General features: G+C 42.8%; 1 long non-coding RNA gene across 1 annotated transcript in view; it reads right to left on the bottom strand.

Moving 5' to 3' along the window:
• Positions 1–4,324: 4,324 nt before the first annotated feature.
• The window catches only part of LOC112451505, a 4,244-nt gene continuing 2,153 nt past the window's right edge, over positions 4,325–6,415 (bottom strand). Inside the window, exon 2 of the long non-coding RNA XR_003040336.2 lies at positions 4,325–5,700. This is a non-coding gene — a long non-coding RNA (uncharacterized LOC112451505). The remainder of the gene's footprint in view (positions 5,701–6,415) is intronic.

Here is a 6,415-nt window from a genome sequence, read left to right on the forward strand (position 1 = left end):
GACTATTTTCCCACTGTGACTCGTTATTTTCAAATTCACCATCGTCAAAAAAACAAAAGCATAGTTTGTTCAAATTTGATTTTAGTGAGCGCTTAAAGATCTGATTTTTAAAAAAAAATCTGTTTAGAATGACGTCATCAGGAATTCCAGCCCTACATTTAAAAAAAAGAAAAGAATCCCAAAGCTTCATAGTGACGCCAAATATTATACGAAGGGATTTTCAAGGGCTAGAACAGCAGGCAGAAAAAAATGGCTAATTTTTTAAAAAAAGAGTTTTTAAACAAACAAAAAAAAGATTTCTAAAGAAAAATGACTCTCAGCTACTATACTCACCAGATTCTAGCTCAATATCTGTAAAACTGTCTGAAATGCAGCCATTTTTGTTGTTGTTTTTGAAATACAGCTGGCTGTTTTGGCCATTTTTAATTGGATTTACCCCAAAAGTTCATCAGTTGTACACATACCCTGTACCCTGAAATCCTAAAACCTCTTCTCACCTGGGGTTCAACATCCTCCCCTGGGGTCTGAGCTGCGGCGCCGGCGTGGTGTCAAACGGCGACTCAGCGAGCCTGGAGAAACCTCCCACCTTTACTCTTCCTCAAACAGGAACCTGTCCCCGCAGCCCCCAATCCTCACCGCTGGCAGCCCACACAGCTGCTTGGCTGGCCCTCAGTCCTGTGAATACCACCGAGCTGCTCACCAGAGACACTCGAACGTGTCCGTTTCGCTTCAACTTCTGTCTCAGTCCTACCTGTGCCATCATCACATCAATATCTTACCTGTTGTAGATAGCTGCTCACAATAGTTCCTTCTCCTTGGTGAACGTGATGCCAGGCTTTTTTTTTGGTCGATCTGTTCCGACACTGCAGCTTGAAAGAGGAATTGCGTCCTGGGTTCGGGGTGCACATGTGCCCCCTCCTGTAAAACCCGTAGCGTTCACAGCGCACACCACTTCCTGCCTGTAGGGGGGCGCCTCGAACCGATGAGCTGTTGGCTAGTCTGAGCGGTCAGCTCATCAGTTTCACGTTAAAGTTATTTACATAAAACATCACGGGTGCTTGAAAGCAAATGGCGACAGCGGCAGCTAGCTGTAGCACTTCCGGCACATATATCAGTTTCAGCCAGAAATAACTGTTTAATGTAAAACTGGATTTTAAAAAAGAAAACTGTTTGAGGGAACTGTAGACGGCAGCGATCCGACTAGCTGCTAGCTCGTCAATCCAGCCATGATTAAGACCCGTTTCTCAAATCTAAGGTTGTTAAGAGCTTCCTACAACATATATTAATTAAGTATATAATAATGTTTTCTAATCTGTTACCAAAGCCGTTCAGATCTTTTAACATAGTATAAAAACAAAACAAAGGATGCTCATCCGATTTAGAGTGGGAGCTGTTTTTTACATTCTCCCTCATTTTGTGGAAAATTTGTTTCTACAGACGAGATGTTCTGTAAGCTGAAGGTTTCTTCATCAGCTGTAACTGACCAGCTGCTGAGTCCTAATGAAACACGTGCTGTCAAAGTGGCACTAATGACCCCTCATAGAATCTCTCCAAACAGCTGCTCTGCTGCAGCAAACCGGAAATGACATAAAAATAAATAATGCATCAGAGCTTTCCTCCAGCAGTCTTCGGCCTTTTAATGTTCCCAGAGAAACCCCCCCCCCGGGGATCTACGAGCTCCCGGTTAAAACAGACACCAGGTAAAGGAGAAGAAGAAGCCATTTTATTCTCTTTATTTCTTTCTTTCAGTTTTACACTACCTCGCTGGAAAACAAAGAAACGTCTGACTATATAAACATAAAATAGCACAAAATATATGCAAAAGAATACATTTAAAAGGGTTACATTTGAAACCGTGAATCCAATGAGGGTTTTATTGTGATTTTTTTATTTTCTGTCTTTAAAAGGTACAGACTGCAACAACAATCACGCCCCGGTGTGGCGCCCTCTAGCGGCTCCAGCTGGAACGTCAGCTCCGTCGCAGTCCTCTTTTTTTATTTTCTGTGGCCACATTAAAACCTTAAAAATATATATATATATATATATATATAAAGATTTATCCTCAAAGTGAAATGATCCGAGAAGGGAAAAGCAGTTCAAGTGTATTTCATACATTTTCATAAGAGCTTTTAAGAAACCTTTAAGCACGATGGACTCAAGATAAGGCAAAGTGTTCGGATGACTCAGTCGACCATCGAAAAAGTGCTTCGTCCTTTTTTTTATGTTGTTTGTTTTGAAAAAAAACCCGACAGCCTCGATTGTTTTTCCACATCAGGACAGTTTGGTTTTGTTTCGTACAGACGGGGTTTTTTATTCCTTTGAATCGCTCGAAACATTCATTATGGCGTCGCTTACCTCCACGCGGCGAACGAATCGCCGGCGCCGGGACGGCGACGCTTAAAGCAAGTCAAACTTAAAATAAAATTTAAAAAAAAAGTGCAATCCTAAACTCTACGCAAAACGAAACGTCTCGGTGTGGAACTTAAAGGTCCTTTATCAGGGAGGAACTTAATAATTTATAGAGTTTTTATTCCTTACATATACATATATTTATATATATATATAGATTTATAAGTAATCTATATAACATCGATGAATTTAAATCTAGAAGTGTTACAGTCAGAGCACTAGATCTGCTAATGAAAATATCAGGTTTCGATCTCGGCGAGGAGTCAGAAATGTTTGTCTTCTTTTACCATCTAAGAGTTCTAACAAAAACAGAACAAATAAAATTAAATAAAATAAAAACAAACTTAACGTCATTTACAAAAATACCCAACTTTAGTAACTGCGACGTTCGCGACAACTTAATATTGTTATGAAATACTATTATGCTAGAGTGAAAAGTACATCTTTTTTTATTTTATTTTTTTGGTAAAATGTCGTCTATACAATATTTTATTTTATTATTATTATTTTATTTTATTTTTTTAAACCCAACAACACAAGCAACTCTAGAACTACGCTCAATGCAACACTGTCATCCTTTTTTTGTCTCGGCGAGAAGGCTATCGATAGGTGTGGCGGTGGGTGGGCGTGGCCTCTTAAGCCCCGCCCCCACCTCCTCTTTCCGACGCAGGATGAGGAGCAGCTTGATGAGTTACATTCAGTTTTTTTTCTTCTTCTTTTTTTTCTTCTTCTTCTTCTCCTTTTTCCCTCCACACTCTCTCCTTTATGTATAAAAATTCCCTTTTCTCCAAANCGAAAAGGCTCGAGACGTGACCGCCGGATTGTCGATGTCGGTCGAGCACCATGAAGTTACATCCAAATCTGAGAAAAAAATGTAGGCAGCGCCGAGTTAAAACGCCGTTTTTTGTTTTCATTAAAAAAAAACATTTTATGATCTTGGCTTAAAGACAACTGATTGTTCTGGGAGGAGGAGGAGGAGGAGGAAGAGGAGGAGGAGGAGGAAGAAGGGGAGGAGGAAGAGGAGGAGGAGGAGGAAGAAGGGGAGGAGGAGGTGGTTAACAGGAGACACAAGAAAATTTCAAAATTAAACTCTGACAAACACTTTTTAGAACCTGGACTTTCAAAATAAGAGACACTTCACATACGCCACACAGATCACAACACGCTCTCCCGTCCCTCCCGGTAAAAAAAAGGGATAGTTCAGAGCTTTTGGAGTGGGGTTCTGAGGAGCTGTTTAAGTCTCCGTGTTCGATTAAAGCGCCTCGGAGTAAATCAAACGTTAACGACAACGGTGACGGCTGGTTTCTACTTCAGCTACGAGTTAATTTAAAAAAACGTAGAACTCGAACGCATCGTCTGCGTTTTAGGAACGTTCACGCCAGATAAAAAAAGATTTAAAGCTTTAAATAAAAGACGACAACTATTTAGGTGTTTGTTTTTTTTAAACCTGCTTTTGTCATAAATTAATTAGATTAATTTACGTGTTAAAGCTAAAAGAGATCAAACTGCTCTCAATAACATTTAAACGCTGAACTGTGCAATAAATAAATAAAACATGCTTTTATTCTGATAGTGTCAGAGTAATTACTGCTGAACAATTAAACCTTTTTATTACATTTAATCAAAGCCTTATTGTTTGCAAAACACCTAATTTTAGGTACTTGTGGCGTAGCAGAAAACTTTGCTTTACGACGATTTTTCCCGCCAGCAACTCGCCGTAAACACGTTTAAAACGGTAAAATTTAATGAATAAATGAATCACACCGAGCTGATCGTTTTTCTCCTCGTATTATTTTTGTTTTACTCAGATGTTTTTATAAAGTTCAAGAAAACTGCTAAACTAGGAGCCACTGGAGGGGGACTGAGGGGCCGCGTGTGGCCCCCGAGCCGCAGCTTGAAAACCCCTGGTTTAATCCATGTATTTGAGTCAAAAAGACGCACGCTTCTTTGTTTTAAACTTTCCGTTAAAATCATTCGTTAAATTCAGGGTTTTATGAACTCGTTTAAAGTTTGTTTTTTTTGTTTGACCTTAATTTGGCCACTGATGAGCTAACGGCTAGTCCACGCGCCGCAGCCTGCGGCGATCAGCTGCGGGTAAGACGCTGCCCGCTGAGAACCCCGCTTCGAAACAAAGATCTGTTCAAACCGACGTGAGGAACAAGGTTAAAAAAACCACGGAGCTCGTTTCTGATTCGTCAGTCCGGTCGTTTCTTCGGTTCCTCGCCGCCTCCGACAGCGGCGACGTGCGTCTGTGACGCTCCGGGAGCGTGCGTCGTGGACGAGCGTTCGTTTATCCATCCTCTGGGTTTTCAGGCACTTCTACAGTTTTTCTAAATGGAAACAGGATTATCGGTGAGAGACAACCGACGGTCACGGATAGCCCTCCGGTCCAAGTTCAAGTCATCCTTTAGTTTTTTGCTTGACGGTGTCGCCAAACGCACCTGGTTTGTGTTTTTTTGTTTAGGTTTAGCACTTTAATTCCCTCCTTTAAAAACAAAAACATCATCTTTCCTACCAGAACTGGTTTTCGCCCTCGCCGAGAAGTCGCAGTCTGTCCGGCAGACCATCCTGATCCCAACGCACACACACACACTCACACACTCACACCCTCACACACACACACACACTCACACACACACACACACACACACTCACACACACGAGGCTTGGGCACGTCCAGCTTCGTTGAGCCCTTGACGTGACCCCGGGGGGGGCAGGGGGTGGCCCGACCGGACCCGGGCGGCCCCCCCTTGACAAACGGAGTTCTTCTTGCTTGGCGGAAAGAAAAAAAGACGGGGGCGGGGGGGTGTTTCCAGGAAACGGGGAGAACGAGCTTCGCTGTGGCGTCTTAACAGCGTCGTGGCGTGGAAGGGGAAAGGGGGCGGGGTTTAGGGGGGCGTGAACGACACAAGCCTCGACTTTCAGGACGAAACAAACAAAAACTTCCTTTTCTGAAGAGAGTGAAGGTGTGTTTGTGAGCGGGTCTTCGGTTTCTCCTTCTCCTCTTCATCTCCTCTTCATCACCCTCACAGCGGTGCAAACCAAACCCAGCGGTCTATAGCGTTAAGTTATTTCTGTACATCAGAGTAGTTAGGATATTTAGTTTCGGAGCGATACATACAGTAGATATCAGGTTTTTGTGTGTCCTGTGTGTGCGTCACACGACGCCACAGCTCTAACATGCAGGTTGCTGCACCTCTGCGGCCGAGGCCAGGTAGTATTTACAGAAGGGCTGTTTGGGGTTTCCTTCGTGGAACTCCAACTCCTTCCCGGCGCTCACTTCAGGATGATCTGCGGGGCGGGAACAAGAGGGGAGACGGTTTTAGTTTCCTCGGGGAAAAGAAACAAACTGTTAGTTTCTGGGCAGAGCACCTTCTGGTTCGTTAAGACGATAATTGAACCTTTTAAGGTCAAAGGTCTCAAACAACAATTTAGACTTCAAAACTGTAAAATAAAAATCACCAAACTGTGACCTTTAATGACTCGATGAAAACACGTTGTCTCGCAGAGGACACCTTAAAGGGACAGTTCCAACATCCTGAGGTGGGGTTTCATAGGAAGGTCAACATCTGACCTGCTGCAGACAGAATATGACTGACGAGCTAGCAGCTAGTCCAATTAGTCATCGCCTCATCAAGCCAATTCAAGATGGCCGCCGCAGCAGCTGAATATTGTCTCTGAAATCAACAAATTGCCTCTTAATGAGGAGAAACTTTTTACGCCGTGTCCTCGATATTTGCTTCAATCGTTCATTTTTATATATATTTGTTTTTTAAAGAAGCATCGGCGCTGCAATAAAACAAGAGAAGAAGAAGTGTCAGTAAAACGACACCAATCTGCTCAGAACCAGCCATCTGCAACAGGTAAGACACTGTTTGTTAGAACCCCCACTTCAAACGATCAGAACTACCCCTTTAACAGAGTTTATGTGATAGGTCAGAGGTCAGCTTCACGCAAAAAACTGAACCGCGGCGCGACAAAACGAAGGGCAGCAGGAAGTTAAAGT

The sequence above is a fragment of the Kryptolebias marmoratus genome, linkage group LG23 (genome assembly GCF_001649575.2).
Source record: "Kryptolebias marmoratus isolate JLee-2015 linkage group LG23, ASM164957v2, whole genome shotgun sequence".
Classification (NCBI taxonomy): domain Eukaryota; kingdom Metazoa; phylum Chordata; class Actinopteri; order Cyprinodontiformes; family Rivulidae; genus Kryptolebias; species Kryptolebias marmoratus.